The sequence below is a fragment of the Panthera pardus genome, unplaced genomic scaffold (assembly GCF_024362965.1).
Source record: "Panthera pardus isolate Hobbes unplaced genomic scaffold, ASM2436296v1 HiC_scaffold_2, whole genome shotgun sequence".
NCBI lineage: Eukaryota > Metazoa > Chordata > Mammalia > Carnivora > Felidae > Panthera > Panthera pardus.
The window spans coordinates 134,161,558-134,175,649 of record NW_026526765.1 but is presented as its reverse complement, the minus strand read 5'-3'; the positions used below and the strand labels follow the sequence as shown (position 1 = coordinate 134,175,649).

Below are 14,092 nucleotides of genomic sequence, written 5' to 3'. Positions count from 1 at the left end.
AAACATGCCAGAATTAACCTTGTTTAAAAAACAAAAACTATGCGCAGTAGATAACTTTCCCAACCAGTAAGACTGAGGCTCTCTTCACAGAGCTTCTGAATTCTGAACAAGGTCTAATGGGATATTGCAAGGAGCAAAATACTGTGTGAGAAGTTAATGACATTTCATCTTGATGTCTGGTGAAGGCCAATTTAGGATGTGTCTGGAAACAGGCATGTCATCTGACTAAACCCTGGGAGTCTTTGTGGGGAGGTTGTTGGTCTTGTCCTGGGTAAAGGACCCAAGGTCACTGAGTTATAGCATCTCAAGGTACTTTTCATGGCCTCTGCAGTAATCACTACAGTATTATCCTCAGGTATAAGTACTCAGTAAATATTTGTTTGATAGAATTTAATTGTTAACAGGTTCTGAGCTTAACTAAAGCAGACAACTGCCCTTGGAAATACAACCAATCTCTCAGAAGTCCAAAGAGAAAAGAGCATAGCCAAGGTCGAGTGTCCCCAGAAAGGTCATGCTTGCTTAGAATTCATAGCTCAAATCAGCTGTGGTGGGCATGAGGGCACTAATTCTTATTCAGAGTCAAAGAAACTATTCACTTGCAAATGAATTGGAATATGTAATTGGACCTGGCCCCTGAAAGTTTTGTGGCCTTTTCAAAGCAAAATGGAAAAAGGGAAAACTATGGCTGTTTTCTGACTCCCTTTTCCAGGAACCTGAAAATATATTACAAATGAGTTCTTAGTTGTGGGTCACCATCCTTGCAAGACCTGTCTTTGGTTCCAAGGTTAGAAACTCTTCCTCTGCCTCCCGTTCTCACCGATCCCCAACTTGAGCTAGGTCTCAAAGTCTCATTTTGACCATATATTCTTTCAGCCACGTGGGGGAGGATGAGAAGAGGCTAAATATAGCCATGGAAAAAACAACCAGCAAACTAGAAAGCACCTTCAGGCTTAACATCAACAGTGAGTATGTAGCATCAGCTTACAATCTTGTGTGAACACGCATGAATTTTTTCTAAGAATCTTTTTCAGAAGAGTGTATTTTTTAGATACAATCTCTAAATTGCACTATGAATGATAAATGAGAAGGTTAACAACTATACTTCAGGGCTGTTTGACATATTTGCTGCCATGATTAGCTCTATCTTTGTGAGTATAGATTATGTCACTTTATTAGTCTTGCTGGAAAGGGAGAACTACTGTACTTTGGTGTTGGGAAAGTATCTTTGAGATGATGATGAAGATTGCAGGAAAGGCTTGGGTTTATTTTGGAATTTGTTTCATTTTAAAAGACTGTGACTAGGTCTTCATACCTGTCTAATAAGCATGCATGTAACATTTTTGTTTGCTGAGTGCCTTTCAGCCCCCATTAGTCTCCACAATACCCCTTGAGGGTGGGTCAGTATTACTGCCAACAGTTTACATTTGAGGAAGTTTAAGACACAAAGGGATTATGTGATTTGTACAAGGTCACCCAGCATGCAAGCCTAGCTAAGAAAAAATGACTGCAAAGCTCTTTCCAAATAAAAAGTGCCTTATAAATGTTAGGTAGTATTAATGGGCATGATCCCAGGATGAGTAAAATACTCTCTAGGAGTCAAGTGCTTATACATCCTTTATATGATTAATTCTTTTAACCTCAGGGCAACTTTTGATATAGGAATTCTTACAATTGGCTATGCATCAGAAGCATCTTTATAGCTCTTAGAACCTGGATCCCTACCCAAGCTTAGAATCATACTCTGGGAGGCGGGACCCAAATAATTTGTATCTTGTAAAGCTCCACAGGGGATTCTGATGGTCAGCCAGGGTGGAGAACCACTGTCCTAGACAGACGATAATAATAAACTCAGACAAGCCAAGAGCAACAAGAAAACACCGTGGAGTCCATTTAGGAGAAAAAGTCTAGCATCTTCCAGGCTTCTGTTTACCTACTTTGCCACTATTATTAACAAAGGAACTGCTTCCATGAAAAAAATCAACTGTAGGATCCATGTGTGGAGTTCCAGGAAATAGCGCCAAGATTAAAGTTTACTTAAGAACCACCTGTGTTTGTTATAATTTACTGGGTAAATTTATGGGGACTCTCCTTGTGTTATTACTGCTTCCACTCTAATATTTTTATTTGGAGTACCTTGTGTTATAATTGACAGTAAAAACCTCTGATATCTGCCCATTTATCCATCTTTCAAACATTTATTGAATACTTGGCATATGAGATTACGGAATGAAAATAATGTTCTTTGTCCATAGGAGTTTATCATCAAGTGATAAAACAGACCCAGGCCAAACAAACGAAAACCCTCTAGTACTAAGCCATACATACTAAATGACAATCAAAGTCTACATGAGGCATTATAATTGCTAAAATGTTGTAACAACCCAAATGTCATTAATTTAAAAAATAAATAAAACAGCGTATCCATACGTCGGACTGTTAACAATAAAATGGAATGAAGTACTGATGTGTGCTAAAACATGGATGAACTCTGGAAAAAATGTGTAAAATGAGAAAAGCCAGTCACAAAGAACCACATATCGTAGGATTCCAGTTACATGAAGCTTTGTGAATAGGCAAATCTATAGAGATAGAAAGTAGATTAGGATTGCGTAGGGCGGGGGGAGGACAAATGGGAAGGCACTCTTAATGGGTACAGGATTCCTTTTTGGGGTGATTAAAATGTTCTAAAATTGTGATGACTACACAAGTCTGTACTAAAAAACATCACATTGTACACTTTACATGGGTGGATTGTATGGTATGTGACTCATATCTCAATAAACCATATATACACATATCTATGGTGCTTTATGAGCTTGGAGGAGACAGTGATTGATTTGGGTTGGAAGAAAGGGTGGAAAATTTCCTGGAGGAAGCTGCAATTGAATTGAAACAGAAGGGTGATTTTGTAAGATGGAAGGCTCCAAGATGCGAAATGATGGTTTTTTAATGCAAGGGTAATTTATCTGGAATCAGTAGGAATTAGGATACATGAATGATACACTATATAGAGGCTAGATGCAGGGCTTTTACTATGATGCTGAATTCTCTAGTTTGGTCTTCATTTCTGTGGGCATTGGAGAGCCATGATGGGTTTGTGAGTGATCCGATTTGGCCTGTGATTTGGAAGGATAATTGGAGGTGATGATAAGATGGATGGGAGATGGGGTGGGAGGCCAGTGAGCAGGGGAGACCATTTAGGAGACTGGGCTTTTGCAGTACCTAGGTAAGAGACGATAAATCCTTGAACTATGGCGGCAATAGCAGTGAGCACTGAAACAAGGAGACCGATTATAGGAAATGCTTAAGAAGTCAAATCTTAAAACTTGGTGGTGTTGGGGAGTAGGTAAGAAGACACAAGATACATACAACACAATTTTATTTTATTTTATTTTTTCTTTTCTTTTCTTTTTTATTTACTTGGTGGCGGGGGGGGGGGGGGAGGGGGGAGGAGCAGAGAGAGAGGGAGAGATAGAATCCGAGGCAGGCTCCGTGCTGTCAGCAGAGGGGCTCAAACTCATGAATTGTGAGATCATGACCTGAGCCGAAACCAAGAGTCAGACACTTAACCAACCGAGCCACTGAGGCACCCCCATTCTGTTCTGTTTTTTGAGAGAGAGTGTGTGCCCATAAGCACACCTGTGCAAGCATAGGAGAAGGGCAGAAAGAGGGAGAGAGAGAATCTTAAGCAAGGTCCATACTCTCAGAACAGAGCTGGGATGCAGGGCTCAATGTCAAGACCGTGAGATCACGACCTGCACTGAAATCAAGAGCTGGACATTTAACCGACTGAGCCACCAAAGCTTCCAGTATTTTAGACCACACCAGGGCCTGGGTACTCTTTTATTAAGTGACTTAGAATCATAATGCAAAAACTATTGTTGAAGTAACACCAAGCAGATAAATTGTAGCTCTTTAACAACTTGTCAACAAGGGTTTGATTACAGAGCCTCCTATTTCTTAACAAAGAAATATATATTGTGAATAAAAGGATGGATTGAAGAGAGAAATGCTAACCATTTTTTAAGCTCTTTGGAATCAGACCTTCCCTTGTTGGAAAGAAGCACTCCTTTATGGCCTACTCTGAATGACTAAGTATTTGCCTCTCGCTCAGATAGCTTCCCTAGAAACCCTTACTTTGGTGTGAGCAACTTAGATTTACTGCCAGGGCAACACCTCTCATCCAACGCCCACGCTGCCTCTTGGCTTGGTGCTCACCAGCAGGTGTTCATAAGCAGCATTTTGTTTTGCTTCTAATAAGAGCACAGTCTCAGAAAAGCATGGGCCGAATGTACCACACATTAGAACTTTCGCTTACAAGTGTTCTCAAAGGGGAGATCTTAAACTGTGGGAGTCTTTAGGATCAGGAATACAAAGACTACCTTTTCCCTTAATCATGCCAGGCCACACCTGTGTTTTCCATCAGAAGGAGGGGCAGCCAGATCCTGGGCAAGGTCAAATAGAGACAGTCTTTCCCATTGCGTGGCAGTGCATTCTCTGAGAATCTGTCATGGCCTTCTCCATGGGCTCTGGAAGGTGTTGGCAATGACGTTGCCTGCTGCTAGCCGAGTTTGGGAATAGCATCCCTGACAAGTGCCGTATGTGAGTTTAACCAAGCAGGAAACACCATTTAGAACACCACTTGCTGAGATGTGGCTCTTTTCTGTGCCTGTCAGTGAACAATGACTACAACAAGCCCTGTTCAATCACAGTTGTTAGCAGAGCTAATTACAGCCGTCTCGGGTGGGAGCAATCCCAACAGATGCCTCTAAGGGACTTCCATCACAGGTTCAAACATTGGCTTTGCAGGTAAGCAATGGAAACAGGCCCCTTGGGGGGCCTTGAAACAACAGTTCTCTGCAACTCTGAACATGGATCCGTCTTCACTCTACAGTTGGCGAGGGATCGTTTCAAAAGAGAACCGCCACCAAAAACGAAGGAGGAAAGGGACGTTTAAAGCCAGTAGGGTAACTGTTTTAGATTAAATGAGAGCAGAACTGGGTATTATTCCTTGGGCCGTCTTTGAGTCACTGCATGATTTGATGGAGGTCACTTCCCCTTTCTGGGCCTCACTGTTCTCATCTCAGAAATAAAGATAATAATACTGGCTCTATTTATATCACAGATTGCTGAAAGAATAAAATAAAACAGTTTAAAAAAATAAAAGTTGGGGAAAAATAGAAAATGCCATACAACTCTAGGTAGTGTAACTGTTATTCCCCTTCTCCTGTTCTACATTTTACTCACAAGTGATGAAAGGGAATAAGAAAAAAAAAAAAAAAAAATCTGTGCTATTGCAGAATCTTAGACTTTAGAGTTTCTTTCCTTTTTTTTTTTTTTTTTTAACATTTATTTATTTTTGAGAGAGAGAAGGAGTGTGAGTGCAGGAGGGGCAGAGAGAGAGGAAGACACAGGATCTGAAGCAGGCTCTGCGCTGTGAGCACAGAGCCCAATGTGGGGCTTGAATTTATGAACCATGAGATCATGGACTGAGCTGAAATCAAGAGTCGGCTGCTTAACCAATTGAGCCACCCAGACGCCCCTCAGACTTTAGTTTCTGATGCCTCTGAGTGGCACTATGGTTTGCTCATCTTCAGATTTGCCTCCCCCTCCCCAGTTCATTCTGGTGGAAACTCATCTTTCGTTTGAGGGGTTGGAGAAGACCCTGAGAATCTCAAGAGACCAAAACGCTGCACCCATCTAGTCTCATCTAAACTTCACTTGCTGCAGCCCGTCTTAAAGGCCTCCTCTCTCCATTTCCTGAGACACCTGATTTGGAAGGATGTCAGCCCTGAATGAGTCCCATAGTCAAACTGGGGCTCAAGAGGATACCTCCAGGACAGAACCGAAAATTTTTAAGGTGTGCTGAACCTGTCTTAATCTGGGTCTCTAACTATATTCTTGCTCCTGCTAAAAATCTCAGCATACTTCTAACCAAGCAAGGCATGTCTACTTATCTGATGGTGCTGTCAGTTGATAGAAAAGGATCATATTACGGACTTGCCAGAGAAGAAAAAGATTTATTTCCAATGGTTGAAGATGTATCTTTTCCAGATAGGCAAAACCAGTCAGAACACTAAAAACTACCAATAGAAAGCGATCATGTTTTGTGAGCAGGAGAAACCATTCTTGACTTCACAACAATAAGGAACATTTATAAGGATCCCAAATCCATGGTTTAAAAAAAAAAAAAATGACAATAGGGTGCCCGTGGGATTATCAGACTCTTGCTTGCCCCCTTAGGGTGAGGCGACATCTTCATGTAAATGAACTCCGTACATTCAGTGTTTCAGTTTCCTCCTTCCCTTTTCTCCTCCCAATCATTATCTTTGTTTCAATGTTCAGCATAACGAAAAAGTCTAAGTAGGGAATTGCACATAATTGTAGGCTCTCTGCACCATTGGCAAAGTGATGCTTCTTCTTCCGTATTTGTAATTATCTGTTCTACTCTTACTTACTCCTGGAAAATGTATGGAGAATGACAGCAGTATCCTTTATTTCTCTTGAAGGCATTCTTGGGTCTCACTTGGTGTGTAGGTTATAGAACATATCAAGAAATGTAATAATTGCATTTTTATGTAATCACACATATACAAATAGAAAATACCATTTTATTTATTTAAATTTTTTTTAATGTTTGTTTATTTTTGAGGGAGAGAGAGACAGAGAGTGAGCAGGGGAGGGGCAGAGAGCGGGAGACACAGAATCCGAAACGGGTTCCAGGCTCTGAGCTGTCAGCACAGAGCCCAACGCGGGGCTCGAACTCACGAATCATGAGATCATGACCTGAGCCAAAGTCGGGCGCTTAACACACTGAGCCACCCAGGCGTCTCTAGAAAATGCCATTTTAAATGAATCGAGCAAAAGGGGGAAATAGATAATTATGTTTTAGCTATCATAGTTACTTGGTAGAGTAAAGAGGTTTAAAGAAAAAGATAAAATCCTTTGGTAACTCAAAGACTGTGATCACCCTGGACGTGTTGCACCTGCCAGCTGGGAAGTTGTTTTATGCTAGTAGGTGAGAACTCCATTGCTTCTTTCGCCCTTGCAACCTTTTCTTTATTAAGGGCTTAGAGAAATGTGGCATTGCTAAAAACTCTAACTTGAAAATGCTTCACAGAGCAGGATCCTTGCCAAATTCAAGAATCTTGCTAGTTTGCAAGATGAGAGCTGTCATGCAGAACAAAAGGCTGATACTAGAAGTCAGCACTCACAATGGGAATAAATCCCACAATCTGATTTCTGAATGTCTTAATCTCCTTCAACCTTAAAAGAGTGATGCTGGCCTTACTTTGGGATAACTTTACAAAGAGAACATAGGGGGAGGTGGAGTTAAATCCTGAATCTTAGCTCCTCTGGCAGTTCCTTCCCAACTTCTAACAGCTCTTTTTTACCAGGTCATGAATAGATGCCCGTTTTCACTTCTTAGCATTACATTCCTAACAAAAAAACATATGACACTGCCTCACTTGCCTGGCGGAGGAATAAGGGAGTTTCTCAGCTGGCTCAGGTCACGATATCACGGTTTGTGGGATTGCACCCCATATTGGGCTCTATGCAGACGACAGTGAGGAGCCTGCTTGGGATTCTCTCTTTCCCTGTATCTTTGCACGCCCCCCCCCCCCCAGTAAATAAATAAACTTAAAAAAAAAAAAAAAGACGACTTGGGATCATTGCTGGGGGTCTTCTGTGCAATACAGTGCTGCAGTAAAGCCTATCAGGGTTTCCCAGCAGAGTTGCATTGTGTTGTTGAATTGTGAGTAGCACAATGAGGCCATAGCCTGAAGTTTCCTTTAACTTGTATCCTCTCTCTTTCTTAGTGTTTCCAAATTATTAAAAAAAGCTTCAATTAATATTAGCCCTACCTTATTTCTAAGGGTGAAAGCTTTCCATCAGGAATAGTTCAAATATAACATTTTGGCATGAAGAAAGGATGCCTTTGCCACTCAGTGTGGGCCTTTGGCTGGATTCTTCCTATTGTGTCCAATCTTTTGGCTGGTGCTGCTCCTATGAGCTTTTCTTCTCCATGTTTTGTGTGATTTTAATGTTTCTCCCTTCTCCTGAAGCTTTATTCCTTCTATCCTTCATAACTCCAAAGGACTTTGGCTTTGGTGGTCCTTCTTTTTGAACGTGAGAGGGGAGGTAAAATGCTGAACATCAGTGTCTAAATGAAAGACCGGCTAGATGAGACCATTGTCTGTTGGCTGTGCCTCACTGTTCATGGATTCCTGTTTAATAGAGAGATAGAAGATCTGTGCCCAGTGCAGGACTCTCGGTCCCAGTGTCAAAATATTTTGGTCTCTGTGGTGAACAAGAGCTCTGGGTCTGGTATGTGCGTCTGTGGATGGGGATGGGTTGCCATGGTCTCCTCTCCAGTATCAGAGTCACTCTCGAAGCCCCTGAACTACTGCCTAAATGCTTAGCTCTTCTAAGATAAGCTAAAAGTTATGGTACTTTCACAAATGGCTTGCCATTTTCGAGTATTGAGCTAATCAGTTAATCAACTCTTCAGCTCTTCTGACGCTTTTTGTTCTCTTAATTGTCCTCTTTAAACAAAATATGTTTGAAAACTTCCTGAAAGATAGACACTCTACAGCCTTTTCTGCACCTTCCACTTCCCATCCTACTGCAAATTTCTTTCAGGCTATATCTTCTTCCTTTTCCCTACCAAAATTTCTCTTAATAAGATTGAGTCATCATTTGTATTAGTTTCCTATTGCTGCTGCAACAAATTACCACAAACTTGGTGGTGTAGAACAATAAAAGTTTATTCTTTTATAGTTCCATATTGCAGAAGAAGCCCTAAATCACTTTCACCGGGCTGAAGTCAAGATGTTGGCAACACATGTTCCTTCTGAAGGCTCTAGGGGAGAATCTGTTTGTCTTTTCTAGCTTCTGGAGGCCACTTGGTTCCTTGGCTCATGACCCTTTCTTGTATCATCCCAGCCTCTTGCTTCTGTTGTCATATCTCATACTTCATCTTCTGTAGTAGCTCTGTCTCCCTCTTGCAGGGACACTCGTGGTTAGATTTAGGACCCACCTGCATAATCCAGGGTAGCTTCCCTATCTTAAGATCCTTAACTTAATGGCATCTGCAAAGACCCTTTGTATATAAGGTAACATTCATAGGTTCTAGGGAATTAGGGCCTGGATACCTTTGGGGGGGCGTTATTCAGCCTAACACAGCACTGATATACTAATTTTCAAGTCCAGCATCATCGTCTTTTAATTCCTCATCCTAGCTCTTTTGACATTAGATACTGTCACCTAGTCTGGGGAAAATTCCCTTTTCTGACTGTCAAGAAATGTCTCTTCTCCATTGATGTGATAACTTTGTTGCTTATCTCTCCCTTTAGAATGCAAGCCCCTGAGTAGGACCCTTGGCTGTCCATCTGCTGCCCTGTCCTCACTGCATAGAATAGTGCGTGGTATTATCATATAATCAAAGGCAGCAAAGAATACAAATTAGATGACCTTTCCCCACTCCTCTTATTCTCTTTTTCTTCTCCTGGTTTTTCCTCTGTCCATATGGTCAAGTTTGGTATTTCCCTGGGCTTAGTCCTAGCTCACTTTTCTCTGCCTGTGCTAGATGGATGCAGTTCCGGCCATATTATGGGGACTCTCGGATCTGCACCTCCAGCCCAAACCTCTGATTTGAACTTCCAACTTTAATCTTTACTGGGTATCCCGCAGGCATGGCAAATTCACCTTGTCCCACCTTTCCCATCCACCAAGCACAACCAAAAACTAACCTCCCTTCCTTTTATGCTCTCTGTCTCAAAGAAAAGTAAGTGCTAGGATTTACCCAGTAGCCACAGCAAGAAGGCTGGCAGTCATCTCAGACTTCATGCTGTCTTCTACTCTCTCTCCCCCACACCTCTCCAGTCAGTCATGAAGATTTGTCAACCTCTCTCTGAAATGCGTCTTGATACCTCTTTCTGTCTAACTCCCGTGGCCCTGGTTCAAGTCCTCATTACTCCCATGAGTAGGACATAAATCAACTTAGAAACTGTTCCTCTTGACTTCTCTTGAATATGATGGAGTGACATGCTCTCAAACCTGCTGCGTGATCGATCATTACCAGTCATCCTTTCAGTCTCTGCTGAGTGGGCAGTGACTGATTTGCTCACCACCTCACCTTGGCTCCCCGAGCTGACTGGATCAAGGATAGGCACATGATCCAAGGGTGGCTTCGGCGATAGTCCCAGCCAGCCGACACGACTTGGGTGGCTGCTAGTAAATAACAAGCTGAGTAAAATCCCTCTTTGGGGATTTCAGAATAACGAAGCTGGAGACTCAGACCCCTGTATTGCTGAACACAAGGATCAGCAGAAATGGTGGGCACGGGCAAGCTGCAGTGATGAGAAAGCAGATACTGTGAGTAAGGAGGGGAGCTGGTGAGTCAGGAGGGGAAAGGGAAAGAAAGAGGCTGAGGCACCGTGTCAACGGTGCTGCCTCCGTTTCTGTGGCTCTCCAAGACTATTTCCTGCAGCCCGGCCCCACTGTGATTCTTGTTGTCAGATTTCCATGAGTTGCTGCATTATTATCAACAAACAGAACAACCCTAGTCTGAGTGAGCCCCTGCTTCCTGCAATAAATTGGCCAAAAGGATGTTTTCCAGTAAGCCCTTTTAATGTTGTATGAGACATCTGGAGAAAGCAACACTGTAACCAAGAGCAGCAATTGTTTATTCCACTCCTTTTTATTTCATTTTATTGTTTAAATGTTTGTTTATTTTGAGAGAGAAAGTGAGAGAGAGAGAGAGAGGCAGAGAGAGAATCCCAAGCAGGCTCCATGCTGTCAGCACAGAGCCCAGTGCAGCGCTTGAACTCACAAACCGTGAGATCATGACTTAAGCTGAAGTTAGATGCCTAACTGACTGAGCCACCCAGGTGCCCCCCACTCCTTTTTAAAGCATTAGCTTAGGAAAAAAAAAGTTTATATTGGTATTTACTTTGGAAGTGGGAGAATATTATGATGAGCTTCTTGAGTCAAAATTAGTCTTTATGTAAAAACAAATTGATGCCTGCAAACATAATTTCAGAAAGGAAAAGTATGAAAACAACTATAATAATTACTGAACATTGTCTAATACTTACCAACAGTGGGATAATCAAACTACCTATTAGATGCTGTGTTTCTAGATATCTACCTTTCTGTTTTTCAGCTAGTGGAACAGAGGGTTTACTAAAGCCCTCCAGGATTCTTAGTCACATGACCACATTCCTCTCTCAAATGTGAATTAATAAGTAGATTGACAGAATATCTATAGGTAAAAAAACAACATTAGGCACATATAATCAATACTCTGAATGTGGAATACAATCAGAGAGCATCTTTATTTATGTCTCCCGCTATCCTTATAAAATGTATTCAGTGGTGGGATTTCTTACTCTGTTCAGGATAAAAAATAAAAACTGTAGGAAGTGTCAGGATTCTTCCGAGTATTCTCAGCCAGCAGAAAGTCCTGTGGTCACTTTATTTTTATTTTTATTGTTTTAAATATTTACTTATTTTTGGGAGAGCGCAAGTTGGGGAGGAGCAGAGAGAAAGGGACAGAAGATCCGAAGAGGGCTCCTTGCTGACAGGCTGACAGCCGTGAGCCCAGTGTAGGGCTCGAACTCACGAGTTCACGACCTGAGCTGAAGTCGGACACTCAACTGCTCAACCAGCTGAGCCACCCAGGTGCCCCACCGTGTCCACTTTAAACTGTGATTAATGTGTCTGTTGCTATGTCAAAAATCAAAAGTTAGAACTTGCTTTAAAGTTGTCTTACCTGCAGGGTAGTGTGAAGCCATGTGCCGGTGGGAAGCTGTGGAAGGGGAAGGCCTTTCTTTCCTTGCTCCTGGAAGCTCTGGTTCTTGTAGAACTGGGATGGGGAAAGGCAGAAAACGTGGTCAGGGGCAGGAGTGTTGTCACTGAGTGGTGAAGCTGTGAGCTGGCTTCCAGCCTCCCAGGCCTGGTAGACATGTACAGTAGACATTTCACAGGGGCCTTTGCGGGGTTTTGGGAGATGTTTCACCTGCAGTTCCCTTGATTTCGGCAAATGCACTCTCCATCTCAATAGCTGCTTGCTTCCTCAGCCCCAAGGAGCCTAGGATTCTATCCCTGCTTCTCTCCTGAGGCTCCCCCAGCCTGCCCTCGCTCACATTGGGCCCACATCTGATCTATTCTTCTGGGGAAGCTCAGAGCGATGGCAGGTCTACACTCCGCAGTCGGAGCAGCTTGCTAGTTCGTCTCTCACGTGACTTGCCAGCAGGGCGTTAGACCGCTGCGTTCTTTCTCCCTACTACCTTGGGACACACATCAGGCTTTCTGACGAGTCCCCCGCACGTCCCTTTCTCTTGACATTAGGTGACCGCAACCTTTTACTTTAGTGAGAAGTGAAAGAACCCTTTACTTAAAAAAGAAAAACAAAAATCCTCCAGATATCCTGTCTTGTCAGTCTCCAGCAGTGTTTATGTGATGCAGTAACTCCTTTGGAATGTAACATCTACTGTTTTCATGGTGTGTCACCCAACACTTTAACACCCTGAAAGTGTACGGGTGTTTATTTACTTGTTTGAAATTCTTTTTTTTTTTTTTTATTAATGTTTTTTATTTATTTTGACAGAGAGGTAGAGAGAGAATCCCAAGCAGTCTCCTTGCTGTCAGCAAAAAGCCAGATGTAGGGGTTGATCTCACTAACTGTGAGATCATGACCTGATCTGAAATCAAGAGTCAGATGCTTAACCAATTGAGCCACCCAGGCACCCCTACTTGTTTGAAAATCTAATGTCAGAAATGTGTTGTTTGGATGAAGCCTCTGTACTTCCTGTACACCTATAACCACATGCTTATACTTAGGCAGGAAGTGCTCCGAAAGAACAAACTCCCAGGGTCTCTGGCCAGGCCATGGATTCTCTTTTAGCTCAGCAGACTCTAAACTCTCGGAACTTCTCTCACTGGTGACCCAGGAGAAGGATCAGCAACCCTAGGACACAGAGGACACATAGCTCTCAGGATGTCTGCAGCCACACAAATGGGCCGTCTTACCTATGGTCCCTTCCCCATTGGCTTTGAAGATGTGAATGTCCCGCAGGGTTGCTGGAGAGTACTGCTGAGCTTAGCATGCTTGAGGACTATAAGGACCAAGGAGGATGGGATAGAGAGGCCAGATACCCCTGAAGGATCCTGAACCCGAAGGGCTTACTGTGGATGAGGGCAAGAAGTAAGGGAGGACATGGTTACAAGGGGGAAAAACCACATTATCTGAGGTCCCTCGCAGTGTAGACCCCAAATCTATTTGGCTGCATGTTCTTTACTCCAGCCACACAAAACCACCTGCAACTTTCTAAACATGCCATGCCCTTGCATATTCTTATTTTCCACATGCTGTTCCTTCAAATGGAACATGCTCCTTATTCCCAGCCCCACTCTATTGCTCCTATTCAATCATCAAATCCTAGTCTAATTTTCTGTGAAGATTTCTTGCTATATTCCCCATCTGGCTGCATGCCATTTGATACATGTCTCGGTTCTAGCCATCACTGCTTTATTAACTTGCCTCTCCCTGCTCCCCAGGAGACAGTGATGGTCTAAGACATAGACTCATTCATTATTGTGGTCCCACCACCTGCCATCGTGCTTCAGTGTTGTAGGGACTTTTCTTAGATCTCTATAGCTGTGCAACAATTGACCATGAACTTAGTAGCTTGAAACAACACACGTTTATCTCAGATTCTTTTTTTTTCTTAAGTTTATTTATTTTTGAGATTGAGAGAAAGTGGGGGACGGGCAGAGAGAGGAGAGAGAGAGAGAGAGAGAGAGAGAGAGAGAATCCCAGGCAGGCTCTTCACTTTTCGGTGCAGAGCCCAATGCAGGGCTGGAACTCACGATCAATGAGATCATGACCTAAGGGGAAATAGGACACTTAACTGACTGAGCCACCCAGGCACCCATATTATCTCAGTTTCTGCAGGTCAGAAGTATGTGCATGATGTGGCTGGATTCTCTCATCACAGTCTCACTGAGCTGAAATCAAGGTGTTATGCAAGGCTCAGGTTCTCATATGGAGCTCAGGATCCTCTTCTGGGCTCACTGATTGTTGACA

General features: G+C 42.8%; 1 long non-coding RNA gene across 5 annotated transcripts in view; it reads left to right on the top strand.

Moving 5' to 3' along the window:
- Positions 1–871: 871 nt before the first annotated feature.
- LOC109250932 (uncharacterized) overlaps positions 872–14,092 on the top strand; it is a 176,785-nt gene continuing 163,564 nt past the window's right edge. For 4 of the 5 annotated variants that reach the window (XR_008423907.1, XR_008423908.1, XR_002073259.2 and 1 more), the window contains exon 1: positions 872–962. This is a non-coding gene — a long non-coding RNA (uncharacterized LOC109250932). Of the gene's footprint in view, positions 967–14,092 lie in introns of all 5 variants that reach the window. The other variant, XR_008423906.1, reaches the window with a different exon arrangement.